General features: G+C 59.1%; 1 long non-coding RNA gene across 1 annotated transcript; it reads right to left on the reverse strand.

Moving 5' to 3' along the window:
- Nucleotides 1-4,340: 4,340 nt before the first annotated feature.
- Nucleotides 4,341-14,081, reverse strand: LOC135323407 (uncharacterized). The gene is made up of 3 exons (XR_010384995.1): nt 13,809-14,081; nt 13,306-13,502; nt 4,341-4,454 (listed from the first exon to the last, which is right to left on the reverse strand). It is a non-coding gene; the product is annotated as an uncharacterized LOC135323407 (long non-coding RNA).
- Nucleotides 14,082-22,124: the final 8,043 nt, after the last annotated feature.

Genomic DNA, 22,124 nt, shown 5'->3' on the forward strand with positions numbered 1-22,124 from the left:
GAGCTGGTGGGTGTCCGGGGTCCAGGGAGGGCTGGCTCCTTCCCTGGGCTCTCGTGGGGTGGGGGGTGCTCAGTGATGCTTTACGCCCATTGGATGATTATGGTGATGACAGTATGTTTTAGAGAAAGATTTTGGAACCTGGCCTGACCCTCCATCTTTACTCGGATGTGCCTGGTTTTGATCGGGAAAATGTTAGAATTAATCACTTTAATCTGCTTTTAAGCCACTGATTTTTCAAAATTCTTCATTTCAAATTATCAGATCACGTTTTTCCTATTCATTCCTCCCGCGTCTGCGGGTTAGCAGCAGGTGATGGGGTAGGTAACTTGTGATGCGCTGTGTAGGCATCCTGCGCTACCCAGGAAAGCACTGTCTCACAGGACAGCGTTTACGGGCATGGGGAAGCGTTCGTGATTTGTTTACGGAGAAAAAGTAAGCTACGAAACAGTAGGAGAGCATGGTGACATTCCTGTAATGTTACACATTTACGTGTGTGTCAAAGACAGACATTGAAACGTTAACCCACGTCACCTCTGAGCAGTGAGACTTTTGAGGGATTTTTTTGTTTTTTGAATTTGAGCTGCTCTGTTTCTCTAGTTTAACGTTTTGAGCAGAAATCAGTCTTAAAATTAGAAAAAAAAAATTGTAAAACAAACACGTGTCACGTAACAAAGCTGGAGAGGTGAGTTTGAAAACTCCCAGCTGCTGACGCTCCTGACGGCGGGGGCCGGACGCGGTTCGGAGCCGCGGGTCTGATGGCCCCGGGAGCACGCTCGGCTTGGAGCGCCCCAGCCCTAATTCTGTGTCTGCCCTTTGTGCGGTGACTGCAGGCCTCCTCCCCTGCATCGGGGCCGCTGTTCGTTTTCACTGACCAAGAGCTGACGGAAACAGCGCAGCCTGCGTCCAGGTGGGCCTCTCGCTTCCTGGGAGGAGGGATTCAAACAAACCAGGGGCCCTTTGCAGTGCTGCTTGAACTACCCAGCTTGGCCTTTGTTTGCTTAGGACTCACACCTCCGGGCTCCGTGTCTCCTTCCCAGCGGGGGCGCGCCCGGACGGCCGTGCGCTGTGCAGACTCCTCCCCGAAGGCCGTGAGCTCAGGCCCCAGCGCTGGGAAACATGTGTTTCTGATGCTCGGACAGGATTGTTCTTGGCGTTAAGTTCCAGGACTTAGCACTTGTAAAACTGAGATAAAACAGCTCTGGGACTTCCGAGAGCCGCCGGCTACGACCCGACTTCGGAAGGACCGAGCAGCTCATCCACGCGGGAGTCGCATTTGCTCTCTTCTCTGAAGAGGCTTCACGTGCTCACCTGGGGGCTCTGTGTCACCTCAGGGAGCCCGTCTGCTCGGTGGTGCACGCTTTGCACTCACACATTCATGGTGGTTCGGGACGGCTCTGAGGCTGGAACTCAGGCTTGCCCCAAGCACTCAGGTCGGAAGGCCCGGGCCTGGGCCCAGACACAGAGCCCGGCCCAAGCGCCTGGGGCCACACCGCTCTGCACTCACCCCTGGTGGGCCCACACCGACGTGCGCTCCCAGGGGAGGGCAGATTGCTGGGGAATGTCCAACATGCTCTCCAGTCCCAAATTCAGACTCATTGCTTAGAGATGGGATGAGGTTTTAAAAGCATTTCGGGGGGGGGGGGTGTACTTTACATACAGTGCGGCACGGTTATTTGGTGGGAATTGAATGGTTTGCCCGAGACACCCATGTCTCTCAGGGCTCGGAGTCCTGCGCGCCCTTCCAGCCGTGCGCCCCAGGCCCAACCCAGGGCCCTGTAGTCTGACAGCAGCCTCATGGAAGCGGAGACGCACGACGCCTGTCAGGCTTCGTCACGCAGCGTGTCCACGGCTGCCTGCACCAGCGGCTCATTCCTTTTTTTAAAAAATGTTTAACTATGTATTTACTTTTGTTGAAGTGCAGTCAGTTACGTTGTGTTAATTGCTGGCGCACAGCACAGTGATTCAGTTGTGCATATATGTTCCTCTTCATGTTCTTTTTCATTACAGGCCTTTACAAGTTTTACATGCAGTTCCCTGTGCCGTGCAGCGGGGCCTTGCTGCTCGCCTGTTTTATGTGCAGAAGTGCGCGTCTGCTAAGCCAGGGTTCCCAGTCCACCCCCCGCCGCCACCCCACCTCCTGTTTCTTCTCACTGCTGGGTGAAGTCCACGCGCACATCCTGCCGATGCGCGTGCGCGCGGCGTGTCCTCTGGGGCCATGATGAGTGAGGCTCCGACTAACATTCCCGTAGGAAACGGCCTGCAGATGTGAGCTTTCACTTTTCTCGGGTAAATGCCTGGCCGTGGGACTGCCGGCTTGGGGTATGGGTAACTTTATGAGAAGCAGAATGGAGTGATTTGGAAAGTGGAGATTTCTGGTGCACTGGTGGCCTCTCAGAGGTAAAACGGAACGTTGATTCCTTGGTGATTTAGACAAAGGCAACTGAAATGCAGGGGGGTCACGTGACCGCCCCCCTGGCTCTAAGCCCAATAAACAGCAGATGGGGCCCGGGACACTCCTCCGAGTCTGTGCTTCCCTCGTGAGGGACGTCGCAAAATCCCACTTGTTCCCGCTTGAGAGGTCAGGATTGTGCCCAAATGGCTGAGCTCATTCCCTTGTCCCGAACCACCATGAGGAAAACGGAGCCTGTGACAACCGGGCTGCGCTCACGTGCGGCTGCGTTACACGTGGGTTCTTGGCGTGTCGTGTTGAGTAAGGGTGCCGAGGGCAACGGGGACCGGCTGAACGTGCGCTGCCTTGAGGACGTGTCCTGGATTTAAATTTCCCTCAAACACGTGAGATGGGTTTCAAGAGGAAAGGAAGAAATCTCCTTTAAAGGAAATCTAGGCCGTAAGGTGGTGCCTGGCGGGGAGCGCAGGGCTGAGACGCGGGAAACGACAGTGAGGCGGCGCGTGACACGGCAGAGGGAAAGCTAAAGCCGCCCCACCGACAAGCACGGCAGAAGCCAGCCCGACAGGCCGCTGGGGCCGGGGTGTCTCAGCAGCATGGAATCAGGCGGCCAGCTCGGAGGGCGAGCAGACAGGGGCCGGCCCGCAGCCTGGCGGGCAGTGGGGTCTCCTGAGCCCCGCCCCCGGCCCCACCCCAGGCACCCCGCGCCCGGTGGGCCCCTCAGGCTCCCCGAGCCCTCGTAGCTCTAGCGGCATGAGGCAGGATGGAGTGCGCACGGCCCCAGCTCACACACCCCGTAAGGGCACCCGGAGGCCCCCCTCCAGGCTCCCCGCCCCCCCCGCTGTCCCTGTCCAGCCAGGGCCCCAGGGCCCGCCCGCAGCTGTGCCAGGAGGGCAGGGCCTGTGGGAGAGTTCAGGGCCCTTCTGGGTTCAGCCGGGAGACAGGCCCTTGGAAGCAGCGGAGTCCTACTTAACATCCTGAGAAAGTTTACAAAAATCTGGGATCAACGTCGTATCAAAGGCAACCATCAACTGTTGAACCCCAGAGAGAATTCAGAGCAGGGGGAGGTCAACTGGAAGTCAGACCGCTGGCTGAAGGAGAGGGTCGAAGGGCTCCGGCCCTGGCGTTGTCAGGCTTTCCCAGGGGAGACTCACGGCGGACGGGCCATCCAGCCAGCAGGGCAAGACGGAGGGGAGGGGCCCGGCGGGGCTAGGGGGCCCCTGCCGCTCCTGGACGAAGGATCGTTCCAATTACACCTTCTGCTTGGTCACTTGGCGTTCCGTTTGCTGCTCATGAACTTCTTGTTCCGCTGTGTTACTTCTGGCTGCATGGTCTTGACCAGCTCACGTAACTTCTTGGAGACTCACTTCTCTCCTCTCTGAAATGGGCACAGCGTGAAGCCTGCGCAGGATTTAGAGAAGATTAGTGTTTGATGGTTTGTAGAAAAAGCTGCTTTGGGAAGCGTAAGGGCCATAGAACGGCTAGTTCTGAGTTTTAACTAAAACTGACTTTCCAGATGCTGTTTTATTAACGCCAACCAGAGACTTTGGGATGTAGTTTAACCATAAGCACAGCTGAGATCTGGGGACAAAAGTAATGTCGTAGAAGCGCTGCCTGGGGGCTGAACCTAGAGCGCCGTCTTGGTCAGAGGCGGCCGGTCCACGAGGAGAGCCAGCCCGCCTGTGAGCGCTGGCCTTCCCGGCGTGGGCGGGCCACGCGCGCCCCCGGGCGTCAGGCTCCAGGCTGCCCAGGGAAGGCCGCCCGTCCCGGCCCCCCGCCCCCCGCTCCCCGCTGGACGACCATTGGCAGACCTGGCCTGGACTTCCCGGAGGCTGCCAGGCCACCTCCCGCAGGTGCCGTTGAGGAGGGAGACACATTCCTGAGAGGACGCCATCCTGCTTCTGGCCCAGCTCCCTGGCCGCCCGGCCGATGACTCACGAAGGCAGAGAACCAGCAGCTTCTCCGGGGCTGGGCCGACGGGCCATTACGCCGGGAGCCGGTTCTGGTGCAGAGCTTACAGCACAAAAGTCCAAGACTCAAAAATCAGCTGAAAGAAAAACAGTTACGCGTATTGTAACGGCATCTTACCTCTACTTCACAGCCGCGTGTTTATAACACACGAATCCTTTCCAAATTCTCAGTATTTGTAAATGAAGATTGTTCCAAGTGTTATTCCAGTTCAAGTGCGGCCAGCTTTGGTTCAATCTACTCTGACACCAAACGCCGGGAAGAGCTGAGTGTTTCCACCAGCGGGCATGTTTTAAGAGCTCAACTGACTCATTTCAGACAGCTTTTAAGTGCCCGCTTCGTGATCGTTAGAACAAGCAGGACGCGTTTCTGCAGCTTCCTCTGATCGCTTACTAAGGTGGCTTTACTTACAACTCATGGACATCCCAGTGGCCCTGAGGGAGGTCGGACCTACACTAGGCGGGCAGGCAGACCCGCCAGGAGGGCAGACTCTGCGACATCTCACCCACTTCTCAGAGAGGTCACTGGGGACATCGTTACTGGTCCCAAATCTCCCCTCTCCTTCAAGGTCACTCCCCTGTTTGCTGCTTCATACTCAGCAAGGTGTTGCCTTAAAGCTGTTACCTCGTTTACGAACTCGACAAATGTCACCCAGCACATCCTGCGCTTTGGGCACCGGGTTAGAATGAAACAAAGACCCCATACCCGTGGTCGGGGCAGCAGGTAGGGCCGTGTGTGGCACTGGGGCAGTTTGGGATGGGGCAAACAGAGGCGGCCCCAGACTCAGCCTTGGGGAGTTGCAGCCTTCCTGGAGAGAGCAACGCTGAGCTCGGGACCTGAAGGCGGGTGGTCGTCAGCAGGGGAGTGAGGACCGGGAAGGGGCGGGATGGGTGCGCGGCTCACCGCGGGAGGGGGGCCCGGTGCAAAGGCTCCAGGAGAGCCGAGCACGGGCTGGCCCTGCGGCCACCTTGGGGTCTGACCGGGGGCGGTGAGCATGGAGCCTGGGGGTGGGCGGGGACAGTCCCTGGGGGCTACAGCCAGTTTGGGGAGACAGGAACAGCAAGCCCCAGAGAGGAATGAAGCCAGCTGTGGCCACCAGCAGTCGGGCGAGGCTTGGGGATGACCGAACCTGGCAGACAGGAGGGTGGAGAAAAGTGGCCGACGGGAGAGACAGCAAATAGAATTGCCAGGGCTTGGGATGGCAGGGGCGATTCACACCTTGAGTGCTGGGAACCCTTTGCGGGAAGGGGGTGGTTTCAAGGCCAGAGATGCTGAGTTCGGCCATGGTCATCTGGAGTTGGCTTTGCTTGCACAGTGACACTGCTCAGCGGGTGAGACGGGGCTGTGCTGCCTCGTCCCCCACGGCGCCCGCACCCACCCCAGCCAGCTGGCATCCCAACCACAGTTAAATGAACGAGCTAGTGACAGGGCCTGGGAGACGGTGGGTCCAGGAGAACACAGTCAGCTGACATTTTTCCACGACTTGGAGGCACAGAGAGATGGAGACCGGCAGGCCCGCTCTGGGGGCTGCGGGGGTGGACATCACCACGGGGTTACTGTGCGAAGGCAAGGCACCATGGGCATGATCTCGGGGACCGACAGGGAAGGGGCCGGAGGAGAAGGGGCCCAATAAAGAGAGCGAGAGGGGCCAGAGGCAACGGGGGAGAAGCAGGACTCAGAGGATGCCCCGGGGCGTCTCTGCGGGACAGTAAGACCCGCACTGGGTGTCCTGAGATGGAGGCTGTGATGGCCTTTGTGAAACAGGGCAGAGAGGGCTTGTCCTGACATCTGCCCTTTGATCTGTGACCGCGGGCAGCAAGTAGCCACCTGGCATAGGAACCAAGCGAACGGAGTAGCCAAACCCAGCCTCGGGCAGCCGCCGTCTGGGGAGAGGAAGCCGGAGTGTGTCTCCTGCCTCGTGTCCGGCTCAAGGTAATGCGATTGTCCCAGGCTTCCCAGAGGAGCGCAGCGGCTCCCACGTCCCGGAGCCGCGGCAAAGCCAAGCTCAGGGCAGAGGCCACAGCGGGGAATGTTTTGTTGTTCATTTTTTGGTAGTTGAATCACACTGGCAAGATCGTCTCCAAGTTGCTCAAATACAGATCAGGAAGCTGGCTGTTTTGCCAGAGGTTCGCATTCTTCCAGGATGACATCGCGTGGCCTGAGTCACCAGTCAGAGGCTCATCGATAAAGCAAACGCTCGGCTCTGCCAGTTGCACAAACACAGCTCCCCTCGAAAGCTACTCAGACGTGGGAAACAGCTCGGTTCTAACCTGGAGACTCTGGTGCACTTGACGGCCTAGTTAGTGTCTGCCTAGGACGTGTCTCAAAAACAAAGGGGAGGGGAGAAACCGTGTTCTGCCCCGGCATTTATCTTTCAGGCTGAGTGGATTCTGAGAAATGCTGAAAGGCCTTAATTCTCTAGAAAAGAAGCACAAATGTCAGAGCAAAACACTGCCAGGGCCGTGGAGCGACACCTCGCGCCTGAACCGGGGCGCGTGTCAGAGCATACTCCCCTGGGACGCCCTGCTTCTCTTTGTTTCTGGGCTGCAGAAGAGAATGTTTTCTTAAGAGCAAACGTGTAAAATGAAATAGGGGTGACTACTGGCTGACCCGGGAAATTTGTCCCCACGAGCGCACACACTGGGACGTCTAACTCAACCCGAGGGCGACCCCCCGCGATCGCGTGGCCAGCCAGACGCTGGCTGCGCTGTACAGCTGTGCCACATCTCCTCTTTCCTCCCGAGACACAGGGCGGAGTGAAAGGCGAGAAATAAACGAAGGTTGAAGTAGAACCACTCGTTCCGTGGTGCCAGGCAGAAAACCGGCAGTGCTGGGGGGCGCAGAGCCTCAGGAGGCAAGACGGCCCCAGGGGTGGGGTTCACGGGATAAACGCCCCTCTTAAGGCTGCTCAATGTTGCACCAGCGTGGCTCAGACCCTCTCCCCAGGTGAACAGGGTCAGTCAGCACAGACATTCTTCTCGGACTTTCCCTTCCCAAGTGAGTATTGCTTGGGCTCCTTCACTTTTGGGGCTTCCCAGGCTCGTGATCTCCTGTTGTCCCAACCCCACGGGCGACTCCTTTCCGCCTCCTCTGCTGTCCTCCATGTCTCTCCATCTTCTGAAAGCACAGTGTCCCCGTCCTTGTGCTTCCAGACAGTCTTGCTGGCCGACCTCATCCAGCCCATTGATTTAAATACCATGTGCACGCCGACCAGTCCCCAGCATGTTCCCTGACGCTGCCTCTTCCCAGACCCGAGGTGTGACCGCTAACCTTGATGTCAAAACGTCCTGTTTACTTCATGTCTGAACAGGTGGCACCGGCCGCTCCGTCTGGGCCACTGACCCAGCGGATGTCTTCACGTGTCCCTTGGGTGACTGAGCGGATTCTAGCTTCTGATTCTTACCCCCCCACACAATCTCGTCTCCCCTGTAGCACTCAGAGTAAATGGAAATCTGTGTAAAACCTGGCGATGGCTTCCCTTGAACACAAAGAAAACCCCAGGCCCTCCCCCGGGGCTGCGTCCCCTCTGCAACCCCACCTCGTCTCACGCCACGCGCCCTCTGCGTCTCCTCTGGCCACGCTGAGCACTGGAAGGTGCCCTGCTTGTTTCAGCCTCAAGGTCTTCTCGTCATGGTTCCCTCTGCTTGTCAGGCTGTTCTAGCTTCTGTGTCATTCAGAGTCAGCTTACAGATGACCTAGGGGTGGCCTCCCCCCATCCGTCTGGTCCAGTCTCTGTCCAGCCCTGACTTCCCCCTTGTTCGGCTTTGCCTTGATTTGTGTCTCTCCCCGGGCCGGCTTGCGAGGTGCCTCGTCTGCCTGTTCAGGGCGCAGGACAGCCCTCAGCGCAAAGAGGGAGCCTTGTAGATACGTGTGGAGCCGACGCTGACCCAGAGAAGAGCTCACGGACGTCCCTCAAGGACCCTGGTTCCTGGGGCTTAACTCGGACACAGTGTTGAAGGTTTGGCCTTGATTCAGCATGACTCAAAGTTCCAAGAAGTGGAATGAAGTTCAAGTTACAATTGAAGGTGTTTTCTTTAATTCAATCAGTGGGTTTCAGATTTGTTTTTCTGGAAATTTCTCAGCAGAGGTCATTCCAAATTTCAAACTGATTCCTCCTTTTATTTGCTTTTCCATCTCCCCTTTCACCTCGTTGGATCTGAGGTCAGGAGGACACCCGTCAGCTCTGAGACTGGCTTTCCCTTCCTCTCATCACTCATACAGGTGATGAACACAGATTGTTTTGAGGCAAAGTGGTCGCACCTAATGAGCGATTTTCCCCCTAAACACTGTTATCATCAATTTGACTGAAGTCAGCCTTTGCTCGTGTCTCCAAATCAAACTTCACGGAACTACAGAGAGAGAGGACAGACCCGCGGTCTCCCGGGCGGGTGGGCTGAAGGCCGACCACACACGGCATCAGGACTTTGAGGTATGGACACGTTAGCTCTGTCGGGTGGCGTTTATACAGGTGTGTGCGTTTGTCAAAACTCAGCAAACTGTCTAACGTGTTAGCATGTACTGTATGCAACTCACACCTCAGTGGAGATGGTTTTAAAAAGCCGTTAAGAACTGCTCGAAGGCCCTCGCTCCTCAGCGTCTTCCGTCGGTGATCCCAGCGTCCCAGAACTAGCACGCTGCAGGGTGGGGGCTTGGCCGGCGCTCTGCCACAGACAGCTCGCGACCTTAACGCTTCACAACACAGCCTAAATCACAGACAACCTAAGAAGCTGGGTTTTTCTTTTCTCTTTGAGCGGGAAAGAAATATTTCTTAGTCTTAATCCAGAGGTGTAGAGGTCACCTAATGTTTTCACTGAACCAATGACCTGCCTTAGTGGGGCTCCCCCGAAGCAGACCCTCAGTCAAGGATTTGGGTGCAAGTTCTGAATGTGGGAGGTGGTCCCGGCGGCCCCCACTGTGGTGGGGGTGTGGGAGTGTGAGGGAGGGGGAGACGGGAGCCAGAACAGGCATGTCAATAATCAGGCGACCGTGCCGGGCACGGGGCTCCGTCCCAAGGGACACCCGTGGGAGAGGGTGTGGACCTGAGGGGGGAGACGCGGTGACAGGTGTCCACAGACCCCACGGGCTGAAGCCTGCTCCTGGGGCCGTGACTCCACTGAGCTTCCGCCCACCCAGCCCATACGCCGGGCACGCCTTGGGGACTAGAAGAAGCCACCAGGGACGAAGCCAAGAAGCTCACACCGAGCGGCGCTGGGGGGTGCGGGGGGCAGCGGGCGCTGAGCGGACATGGGGGAGCAGGACAGTCCCCGCCAGCGTCCTGTCTTGTGCCTGAGAAGCCCACCCAAAGCGCTCCTGTTTGGTCCTTGCTTGCTCGGGCTTTCCCTGACTCTTCTGCTGTCCCTACTGTGACGGTTGATTTGTGGCTCGGTTATTAGCTCTCAACTAAAGTGCAAGATAAGCCACAGTCAGAGGTGATGCCTTACTGTGCCCACACGTACAAAGCCCTCTTGTGGACTCGAGAACGCCGCTCGCATCCACCGAGCCCTTGTCGGGAACCAGACACCGAACCAAGTGCTCTCTTGGCGCCCGTGTCAGAATCACCCTCGGCCGAGGCGACGGAGGATCCTCCCACTTTACAGGGGGAGAAGCTCAGGTTTGGGGGGTCCGGCACCTGCCCGGGTTCTGGAATTTGCCCAAACTCCCAACCCCAGTCCCCCTGCTGTTTCCACGTTTCCCAGCAGCGCAGTGTTCCTTCCCCAGGGGGCCATGTCCTCAAGATCAGAGCATCCGCGATCACACTAAAAGTCTAAGAGGATGCTGGTGGGCAGAGAAGGGGACAGAGACACAGAGCGTTTGCAGGCTCGAGGCGTGTGGCAGCAGCTGACACAGAACCTGCGAAGTGCTCACCGCTTGCCAACAAAGACAAACCTGTTTCCCAGTAATATGACAGAAAAGGAATTAGCCCGCCCAAGGGCCCACGACAGCAAGGGCTGCTCCTGGCGAACATAATCTCAGATGCTTCATTTAAATGCAGGTTCTCTAGGTTGGGTCCGAGGAGTGGGGCCCTGGCCCTGACCGCACGTGCACAGCCAGCTCCATGTCCCGGCCAGCGGTCCCTCGCAGAAGTCCCGCCCTCTGGCCTCCGTACTGTATCTGACGCTCATCACCAGCTCACACATCTCCCTGCATCCTGCTCAGTGGCCCCCGGCACCAGCCTGCCCTTGGCCCCCGCCTCTCTCCACCGCGGACGTCTCGAGGACGGATGGCTGATCGTGTACCAATGTGTCTGGGGGACGATCCTGTCTTTCCTGCTACAACACCTCGCAGGGAGCCCCTTTTCATCCCGGAACGCAGGATGTACTGGCCTCCTTCCCCGACCCACTTCCCTGACCCTTCCTGTGTCTGCTGGGTTCACCCGAGCAAACCGCTGACACTCCGCGTGGAAGCCAGCCTGAGCCGCTGCCTCAGCACGACACGAGCCGGCGCAGCCGGTCCCGACTCCCCACGCAGAGCTGCGGGCTCCCGAGGGCAGAGCTCAGGCGAGATGGGTTTGTGCCATCGCGCTCAGCCTGGAACACCAGGCGGGAGAGCCCCAGGCTCTCGGGCATGAACGTGCTACCGTTTTCACAGCACTCTCAGTTAAAACATCAGCCCTCCAGGGCGCACGCGCCAGCCCAGGAAGCCTGGCGGGGACCTGGCAGAAAAGTGGTTCTCGGTCACGGTCCACCTACACCTAAAGTGCGTCCCCGGGCCCAGTGTGGACAGGCCCCCGGGAAGGGGAGCTGGCCCGGAGCTGTTAAGGGCCCACGGGGTGACTTCAGGGTGCTGGCCACCCTATGCTGCGTGTTTCTGCACGGGCTGCTGGGGCTCAAAGCCAAATCTGGGCTCACTCCTAGCAGAGTGTTGACTGCACCCCTCGAGTTCTCCCCAACAGCCTCATTCCCGCTGCCGCCTCCTTCCCGGCCCCTCCCGCATCCTCTCCACCCCTGCGTGCTCTCACTGACTTGTTTCCCGGGCCCAAGGAGGTAGGAGGACCCCGTGGTCCTGACTGTCAAGAAGACACTCGGTCCCGCGAGGAGGGTGCCTTGGATTCCAGAGCCGTGGTGCTGGGACTCAGGTCTGAGTCGCTGTCCCACAGCACGGGACTGGCTTCCGCCTCATCCGAGGGCCCATGTTCTGCCTACTTGGGAATTCAGTCTCCTCCAAACAGGGACTCGAGCCTGAGAAGACACACAAAGAATAATATTCTTTCTCATGCAACCGGCGGAGTCAGCGCTGGCCCAGCCCGGGTGGCCCGCACCCTCGCGGCCAGCGCTCGCCGGCGGCCTAACGACTTGCAGCTGTGGCCGCCACCGCCCAGCCTCCGGGAGACCGCAGACCGACGGAACCGGGCCCCGAGCTCCGCGGCGCTGACTGCCAGGTTTCCAAAGCGGGGAGGCTCAAAGCAGCTGCCCTTGCAAGCGAGGAGAGGCACTTAGGGACACTCCAAACAGCGACGGTGGCCTGTCACTCGTGACGGGGGTTAGTCCCCTGACTAACAGGGACGCGCTCCCCCGCCTCTGCCGCGTCGCCCCCTCGACACCTATTTCTGAGAGCTTCGCCCGCACGCTCCGTGAGCATGTTCCGGCCGTCTCTCTTCCATCCCGGGAGGCTGCCTTTCTGTTCGCCGTGTTTATGACCTGCTTCCTAGGGCTTCTGACATTTCATCAGCTATGAGAACCTCTTAGCAGTCATTATTTTTAAATGTCCGTTCTTCCTCACCGGCGCGATGCAGCACATAATCCAAGGGTTTATTGGCTTTCCGGTTGATAAGTTAAACCTGGAAGTAAGACTGACCCTTTGGTCCTGAGTTTCAGCGACTGTGGAATTGGAAGGAGGTGGAGGCAGCCTGCACGCACAGGCGCGAGCCTGGGCTTGTTCTTGGGGAGACCGTCGCCCTTGGCTTCTGCGGGTTCAAGGAAGGAACCCACTCTGCGCCTCAGTAAGTCAAGCCATCTCCCGTGGGCAGAGAAATGCCACGTGCAGAGCAGAGCGAAGCCGGGGGCCAGCTGGGAGGTCGGCGTGGGAGCGAGGGCAGTGGCTGGAAGGTAATGGCTACGGGAAGAGAGCCGCCTGCTGGTAGGATTTGCTCCGGAGGTCACAGAACCCAGACTCCAGGGGATCTGATCTCATTTCATAGCATCAGACACAGGGAGGGGGGGAGAGGAGAGCACTATGGTGGGCAGAAGGGGCAGAGAGAAGGAGAGGGTGGGAAAGGAGGGGGCTGAGGATGAGGGATTCAGGCGAGGCTTTCCTGGGGCTCGTGCTGCAGCTGAGGGGGCGAGAACAAGTGGCAGGCGCCCCTGCTCGCTCCCCGGGGGCGGGGCAGCTGGTCCTTAAGTGGGGGAGGGTGGGGACAGGCCCAGGGCTCAGGCGGGAGGCCCACCCGCTTGGTGCTGCCGTGCGCAGGGATCATGCCCAGCACCCCAGAAGTGGCAGCTGGGTACTTGGTTCACAGTGGGCCCCAGCTGCACATGCACACAGTTATTTTTAGTCCCTTGTGGTTCCTTTGTGTTCTGTTGCTCCAGGGGAGTCTGTCCAGGTGCGGGCGCCGCAGCCAGGGGTCCTGGGTCCCAGCCTGTCTCACTAGTGATTCTTTCCATCAACCTCCCCCCTCCAAGGCCCAGTCCTGCTCTCCCAAGCGTGCTGCCCGGGGCAGGGTGGGTCCTGACAGCTGGACTTCCAGCTGAAGCCTTGACCCCACTTTTCCTAGGAAATGGCCATTAGAAGCTGTTGCCTGGGCCTGAGTAACCATGCCGCCCAATCCAATCCCGAGCTCAGCTGTAGATACGGGACTACAGCTCTGGAAAGCCCTGTGTCCTCCTCCCACCCCAGGTGGGCGGTACAGTCAGCCCGCCGATCACCCTGCAGAAGTGTCATCCCCTAAGACCCTGGGCCACCTGAGAAGCTTCCTTTCCCCGTGGAAGGCCTACCTGGGCGCCAGCCCCGCGGACGCGCAGGCGGTGGGTGCAGGCTGCACATTTTGCTGAACCGCAAACAGTGTTTCTGACTCTGACACACTTTGCATGGAGCCTTCTGTGCGGCTGGAACGTGCCGCGGGCACGCTCGGGGCCGTCCCCTGGGGAATGCTGAGTTCCTTGGCTCAGAGACACCCATGGTTTCTCAGCCTCTGAAAGAGTTTATGAGCAGAGCATGGACTCTCCCTCCCCTGCCCTCCCCTGCCCTCCCCTGCCCTGCCGCTACTCCCGGCCATCAGAGGAGGAGCCTTTCAGCCCCCCCCCCCCCGGGGCCCCTTCCCTTCCCTGCCCCCACCTTGACTCTCAGTCCTTGGCATCAAGCCCAGCCAATTTCCTTGGTCACCCCAGGCAGCCAAGCGACAGGAAAACTGGGATCAGACGGAGCTCCGCACGTCACCTGGTGCTGCTCCGGCCACACAGGCCCGCAGCTCCTGTCTGAGCCCAAAGCAGCCCTTTACCTCTCCAGCTGCGCCTGTGAAGCAGAGTCCAGGGGGGCCTCAGGTGCTGCAGCTGTGCGGCGTGCCAGGATCCTGCCGGCCGCGGGGAGCGGGGCCGAGCCAGCAGAGCCCGCAGAGCAAGGAGAACAGTCTGGCCTCGGGGTCACTCCAACTGGGTGGAGCTGGGGTGACCAGTATGGTGGGCAAGAGAACCCCGGGGGCCTTTGGTCAGGAAGGGGCCTTGGGGCAGGCTGTGCCATCGGCATGGGGGCAGGACCCAGGCGCACTCAGGGCAGGGCTGGGTGAAGACAGGGGAGGCCAAGTTCTACTCTCCGGCACATGGAGTTCAAAAGCTCATGAGGAGAAACAAGCAGGCAGAGTTCGAGCTTAAAGGCCAGAGGCCCAGCAGAAAATGGGGGCGGCCCGGAGAAGCCCAGGAGGTGGGCTGGGAGGGGGGTGTGGCTCAGGGGACAGCGCAGGGCCCAGGACGGCATGGACTGTGGAAGCTGGGGCCCCTGCGGGCCAAGGGCAGCACGCTGGAGCAGCAGAGCGGGGAGGGCCCCTGAGAGGAGGGCCGGTCCCAGCCACGCTGCCTGGGTTCCTGCGTCTACGGAGCCCGGAGGCCTGGGACCCGTGGACAGGCCGGTCCATCCTGCCCAGGTCCCTCCCGGCTCCCCACTGCCCTCTCTTCTGCACCCCCAGGGTCTTCCTACAGCCTTCGCTGCACTTGGCACCCCTTCACCTGTCTGTCCTTCCCCTCCTGCGCCAGGCTCTGGGAGGTCGCTATTTTGGTCCCTGTTCAGCCGCAGAGCCTGAGACACCGCCTGACTTGTGGGGAGGGGATCTCTTGGAAAACACTGGGACAGCGAAAAAAGAATGAGTGGAAAAGAAAGAAAACCCAAGACAAACTGAAAAAAGAAAACCCAAACGAGATTGCATCTGTGTCTCCTGAGTTGGCGGCATTTGGTAAACATGTTCTTGGTGCCCCCTCCCCACCACCTGCTACAGGTGCACAAAAAGTAGCTCTACCCCCAGCGACGTACCGCCCTGGTCGCTGATGGCGATCAATGTGGTCATTAACTCCCAGGAACACTGCACACCTACTGAGCGCCGGACACTGTCCTTGATCCACAGCCTGCGGCGTAACTCAGAGGGGTCCTGCTTAGCAGATGGACCCACTTCCAGCACACCTGACGTGGTGGCTGAGGACAACTTCTGCTCCCCTTCACCCAGTAACCGGGTGCTTCTTGCTTCCGTGCGGTGCCAGTAACAGGAGAACGTGCTTCGGTCCAGCCCTTGAGAGAGATCATTCCCTGTGCTTCACTCTGGCTGTTAGAGCAACCATCTCGTCTCATTTCAAATTGTACACTTGTGTAACTTTCCAGGAGTTTAGCCAAATACTCAAAAAAGAAAAACAAAGAAACAACTGCTGGTTTGATCACTGAAAGCCAGAAACTGAGGCGCCCTTGAAATCGTATTTCAGAAGACGAGATGGTGAGATTTTTCTGAGAGGCTATCATTTGACAATAAGTGAATATTTCATTGGATCTGCTGGAAATGCTTTCCTTTGAAAGTTAATTCATGGGTTTGGGCTCTCTCTGGTTGCCTTCCATCTCAGAGTCCAGGACTTATGTCAGATTCAGCTTTTCCACTCCTGGGGAGAAAAAAAAAAACTCTAAATTTTAAAACTAGGACACGATTAATTTTTCTTAAAGAAAAAAGCCTGACAGCTTTCTGCATTTTGCCACAAATGAGAATGAGTAGGAATGAACCAATGCTGACAACCTGACGGCGTGTTCCGTCCCCGTTAAAGCAGCCGAGCCCCCTCCCCACCCCAGAACCCGACGTGTGCGCGCCGGCTTACTTCCGGTCATGCAAGTTGACTGGAGACTCTGGGGTGGGCGCCGAGGATCAGCGGGTGAACGCGTCCACGCACGTCTCCTGGGCCCGATGGCCGTTCGTGGTGACGAGGGGCGGAGGTAGCAAGGCTTCAGGTCTGAAGCCTACTCTCAAGTAGCCCAGGAGTAACAGACGTTAATTCTGTGCCTGCAGCTTCTCTGGATATTTAAGACTCCTTTCAAATTTTAAAAAGTGGGTTGAGACCCCCACTACCCACACAATAACCCCCACCCTCAGACAAGGCATGTGTTTCAGGCCCCTCACGTCCCAGGCTGCTTCCCTTTTTGCTGCTTCTTAGCACCTGACTGGTCTCCCTAAACAACCCAGGGACTCTCAGCAATGGGAGAGCCGATGCTTGGAAGGCAAAAGCACGCCAGCCGGGCAGTGACACCGGGTCACTGTGTTCAAACCTCTTGCTTTACAGGTGGGGACGCTCAGGCAGACACGAGGCGACAGTCCGCAGCTGGACCCGGCCTCTGGCGTCCCCTCCTGGGCCAGCAGGCTCACCAGTCCTGTCTCCCGGCGCTCCTCCAGGCCTGGAGCACCCATCTTTGGTGTGGCTTCCTCTCTGCGGCCCCAGCCCCAGGGCTACATTCCCGAGCTGAGTGCAGAGCGGGGGCCAGAGGGGTTCTCCAGGCTCTGGAGAAACCAGGGACGTGCTCCGGGCAACAGAGCTGGGAGAGACAGCCAAAGAGCAAGGAGATGGAATACATTCTGGTTGCTTTTTCTTGCAGTTACTTGTAAGAGGAGTCCGTGCTATGAGAGGCCCAGAGAGAGTGGTTCCTGGAAAGGGTGGCTTTGTGGTTAAGAGTCTGAACTGTGGATTTCGGTTTCAACATAAATCTGGGTCTGGTGAATAAGGAGCACTCCGCGTCCAGCGGGTGGAGCCCCCAGTGCTCGGGGCAGACTTTGTCCCGCCGCGGAGATCAGCCAAGGATGCTGCCAAGGCGGGCGGAGGGGGCAGGCAGACCCCGGTGTACCTGCCAACGGCCGGGGCTGCAGCATCATAAGCTCCCCGGAACGTGATGGAATGAGGGACTGGAGACACGGGGCAAACACACATCGGCTCCGCAGTAACAGACAGTACCTCCTCAGATGACTGTGCTTGTGAACACAGGGCAGACCAAGTGCCTCCTGGGAGACGATCCTCCAGGAGGGGCACGCCCTCAAGGCAAACCTCAAGGCAGCCCTTCGTGAGAAGGCAAGCTCCAGGCTGTCCGCGTCCGGCTGCAGAACATTCTGGGAATCGCGCTGGATGCCACAGGGAGGCAGGTGGTGGGGCCCAGGGAGGGGACTTGAGGTTGCCCATCTTTGCTGGGGCCGGAGGTGGAAAGGACCCCTCCCAGTGCTGCTGGCCCTGGTCAGCCGAAAAGGAGGAGAACCCGCCCTGCACCGGCTGTCACGACCCTGGGGCTTCAGACTGAGCCTGGCATCCGCGGCCTGCGCAGCGCAGCCAGGACGGGGCAGTGCGCTCACCGCAGACACTGACGTTGGCCTCCTTCCCCCGCGCAGGCGGCTGGGGGCGGGTGGGCGGCAGCCCAGCCAGCAGCCCGGGGGTGTGCGAGCTCTCAGTCCTGAAGGAGGCCCGGGAGGCACAGCCCCCGCCCGCCACGCTTGACAATGTGGCGGCAGCAAGCGCACCTGAAAAAACGGAACAGAGGCTGTTTCTCTTCTACGTGGAGGAAACGCTGATAGATTTGTCTGGAGGGGGACTCGGACGCTCCAGAGGGTGCATTCTGCCCACAAAGCCACCAGCGAGCCGAAGGGCTGAGCCGAGCGCGGGGGCACAGCTCAGGTCCTCGTGGGGGCGCCGACGGTGCTCGAGGAGCAGGTATCCCGCGCGGCGGTCCCCGGCCGCGTCGCTGAGGAGGAGGAGGAGGGACGGGACAGCCTCTGGCTGGAGTTAGGCTTCCTGGCTCCCCGCTGGTACGCCAGGGCTGTCCCAGGCTGGGAACCGCGCCATCGCCTCCGGACGCCGCCCGGCCCTGCCGAGAACTGCAGAAACGCAGACCTGACCCCAAATGCTCCATCTACATCGTACTTTGCCATGTGGACTCTTGAAAGAAGGGGGCTAGAAATGCCTCTAATTTGAGAGACACAAAAGCAAAGGGAGCAATTAGGATGAAACCGGCCCTGGGTAAGTTTCGTGCCCGGAGGAGGGACGGGAGAGGAGGCCAGGCAGCCTGCGGGCAGCCCGGCGGCGGCGGCGGCGCCCTCTCACAAGCCAGGAGAGGGACCCGGGGAACGCGAAGCGGTCACTCGAGGAAAGCGCTGCCTCGGCCGCCGTTGGCCAGGATGAAGGGCTGGCCGGGAAGCAGAGGGCGGGGCCTCCGCACGGACCCTCGTGAGCGCTTGGCCCAAGTCTGCGGCTTTTAAGGCTCTTTTGAGACCTAGAGGGAAAGATGCAGAAAACAAACAGGAAGCGGAAATGCAGGATCCACTGGAGGCCGCCCTCACGGAGACGGTTTGTGGGGATCGAAGCCCACACTTCGCACAGAGGAGGCCTGGGCAGGAGCTTAAAAATGTGTTTGATACAAGCTTGGAGCTCAAGTGCAGAGAGACAGCACTGCTGCCAAGATTTCAGGGGCGACAGGGGGGTTTCCACAAGGCTTCAAGGAAGCGCAGAAACAGCCACAAGCCAGACTCAAAGGACACAAGGAGGACAGCCTAAAAGTGATTCCGAATGTGTGAAGCATGAGGGACAGTGTGTTAGTCAAGATACAGAACTGGTTGCTTTGAAAGAGAGCCAATGAGAGCAGCTTAACTAAGACAATCTGATTCTCTCTCACCCGTCAGTCCTTTTGGGGGGCGGCCCAGTGGAGCGGGGTGACGTCGGCCCCCGAATGGCTCAGGACCCAGACAGTGTGCGGCCTGTCTGGAGACGCCCCCGCCTCCCATCTCCGACTTCCAGGCCAGGAAGGGAAAGGAGAGGTGGGAGGTGCGGCTCCCTAGTGCACGTGCCACCGAAGCTGCCCTCACTGCTGCTGCCCGCAGCCCACCGGACACAGCTCAGTCACGTGGCCTCCTGCGGCACCAGCGTCCAGGAGAGGCAGGCTTGAGCTGAGAAAGCATGTGCTAGGACCAGGACGGAGATGTAAATGGAGAAAGACAACAAGCCGTCTGGGCACCCAGGCTCCTCCCGACGTCTTGCTCTCTGAGCCCCGAGGTGGCGCCTCCATGGCCTACAAGAGCTGGGCAGCGCCGCCTGCCTCGTCTGTGTCCCAGCTGGTGGGGTAGGGAGGAGGATGCATGGGGCTAGCAGCTTCCTCTGAAGGATGCGACGTGGACGCTGCACGTGCTATTCCTGGTCGATTTTGTCTGCCAGAATGTAGCCTCGTGGCTACATCTGGAGGCACGAGAGTCTGGGGAGTGTCTGGGGTGCAGGGACCCTAGGCACCCTGGGGACGCCAGGAGGGAGGAGAGAATGAATAGTCGGTGATGAGTTGCATCTCAAATCCAAGGGGCTTCAAGTGTGATGGCTGAGAGCGTGTTCAGTCTCCTTAAAAGACCCGAGCAAATTACTCCCAGATCCTCGCAGACCAGTGGTCTTTGTTCATCAAGTGATGAACGTTCCACCTGGCATTCCAAGTCGGGATAGAGAAGCTTAACTGTGAAAGGGCACCGCAGCCCCGGGACGGCTCCCCAAACTGCAGCTCACGAACGTCCCGTGAAACGATTTTGGAAAACAGATGTACGAGTTCCCCGCCCCCGCCCCCGTTTCATGGGATGTGCTGTCACTGGTCCCCCAGGTCCTGCGGGAGAGGAGTTATCCCCCTTTCCAACGTCCCTGACCCCGAGCCCCTCCTCACCATGACCTTTCACCCTTCCATGCAGCCGCACTTCATGGAACACATTTTGAGAGGCACCTGCCAGCGTGGTAGAAATGAGCAAAAAGAAGAAAGAAGAAATATGGTTAAAAAACAAAATAAAGCAATCCATAGACACGGTACCCACACCACTTCCTGTTCTGAGGGACCTGAGGGGGCTGTCTCTCTGGGGGACTGAGCACACCCTGCAACTCCCGGGATGAGAGAGGATTTGGCCGGATTACGTCTAACAGAGGGATTCCAGACCATATCTCCTCTGCTCTCATCACTGGGTACAGAGGCGACCGGAAGGGTCACGCTTTCCGTGAAGTTGGTGTCTTGGAAGCAAGGACTACGTCTGTCCTCCGTGCCATCCCTGCGTCTTCCCACCGTCCTGATGGATGTCCTGTGAGTGAGCAAGTGAGTGAGCGGATGAATGGAGAGGATTCCGAGAGCAGACCCAGCCCTGGCAGGGACGTGGCGTAGGACTGCCCCCCGCGGGGACACTGCTGAGATCAGAAATGCCCGCTGCTGTGGTCACTTGGCCAGAGGGTGGCAGGAAAGGGTGGGCCCCCCCGTAGGCCCCTCCACTCTCTCAGTGCCCCGCTTTCCCTCCACATGCACCTTCCCGCACAGCCATGGAGTCTGGGGGCTTCCTTGACAGGAAGGGGTGAGGGTTCATCTTGAAACAGTGCAAAAGCCAAACCTTTTCTCCATTGCTGTTTGGGGCTGAATTCACCTCCGATGAGAAAGCCACAAATTGTCACTGGAAAATGCTCATTAGAATGTGACAGGGAAAGCAAGATTGGAGTCTGGGGGTGGGACGGGGTGCAGACCATTTCAAGCATTTGTGCAGATACGGACATGAGAAGCCTGGAGGGAGATACGCCCGCGGTCAACAGTTTTTAGCACTGGGAGCAGGGCTGCGAGAGGCTCCTTATCCTCACTGTCCCGCCCTCAGTGAGCAGCCCGGCCCCGGGCCCCGGGGACACCTGCGTCCCTGCCTGGCTGTCACCCTCTGCGGGCTGCAGTGGGCGGGCGGCTCTCTGCCGCTGCCCAGGGGACCCTGCTGGCCACGCTCCTGGATGGCGATCCCCGAGTCAGTCCCAGCGCCTGAGCTGAGACCTGCAGTCCCCCGTCGCCAGCCCCTCAACGCCATGGAGGGCTCCCAACCGTCTCCTGCCCTCCCACCCCGGAGTGACAGACAGGACACGATTCCAGAAGGTGCCACACAGGCCTGGTCTTGTGAGTCTCTGTCCTGAGAGCTTGGCTTGACCACAGAGAAACCGCTCCCTGGGGGACGGCAGGCACGTGTCTGCTGCACGTGGGCTCCAGGGGTGTCCCCTGTGGCGCGGAAACGAGCGGTCACCCAAGGCTGCTGCAACATTCCCCCTCTTAGAAAGGGCCTTGGCCTTTGGCTGTGTGTCCGGCAGGGAGTTCTAGCAGGAACATTCCTCCCAGGAGTGTCTTAACTAAATAAACGAGGCCGTAGTGGGACGGTTGCCATCGCTTTACGTCTCAGTGTGGAGGAAGGAGGGCCTGCCAAGAATCGAGGGGGCCCGTGTGTGTGGTGCCTGTGTTCACACCCTCACGCGCTCATAGACACACACACTCACAGACACACACAGACACACACTCACACAGACACACACACACACTCACACAGACACACACACACAGACACACACACACACAGACACACACACACACAGACACACACAGACACACACACACACAGACACACACAGACACAGACACAGACACACACACACACACACACACACTCATGCACTCACACACAGTCACACAGTTACTCACACACTCACAGACACACACACTCTCAGACACAGACACGTGGGCACACACTCACATGTCAAAGAATGCTCAGGGTTTGGGTATTTCCCTCCTATGAGGCTCCAAGTGCATTTAAAAGTGAACGAAAGCCAGAACAAGGCTGTAAAAGCTGTGCCGTATTTTGAATGTTTACTTTGAACAACAATCTAAATGCACATGAGTTTTTTGTGGTGACTCTGAATAGCTTAACGGGGAGATCACGTACAACCCGCGGCCTGCACGGCCTGCAGCCCCCGACCCCACACAGCCTCCCCCGGGACAACCCCCCCCAGGAGAGGCCCACGTGCCCGCGTGAGTGTCCAGCCGCTGAGGCCCGCAGGCGGGAAGGGGACGGGAGAATTCGCAGACATTCCAGGCCCGGCATGTGTGCCGGCACTTCTCCTCCCAGACTGACCCTCGTCTGTGTGGAGGAAAGGAGCAGAGGAGACCGAGTGATACAGACGATGTGGGCTCGACCCTACTGACCCCTCGAGGCTGGACTCGCCCCTCGGCCTGGGCGCATCCTTCTGCTCACCCTCCTACTAGCCCGAGCCAGCAGCCTGCTGGGTACAGATGCCCTGGACCCTGTACACGGAGATGCTGCCCGAATCTCCGGGCCTGAGGTTCCACTAGGCTGACAGAGTCACAGGCCACCGCGGCAGCTCAGTGCTCCTGGCCCAGCCTGGCCAGGTCACCTGGTGGCCACCCACCCACGTCCTGTTCATGCAGCTGCTCCGAAGTCTCCCTGTGGGACACCCCAACCGGGGGGCAGGCATCCCGGTGCACGCGGGCCCAGAGG

Source organism: Camelus dromedarius, chromosome 18, assembly GCF_036321535.1.
Source record: "Camelus dromedarius isolate mCamDro1 chromosome 18, mCamDro1.pat, whole genome shotgun sequence".
Taxonomy (NCBI): Eukaryota; Metazoa; Chordata; class Mammalia; order Artiodactyla; family Camelidae; genus Camelus; species Camelus dromedarius.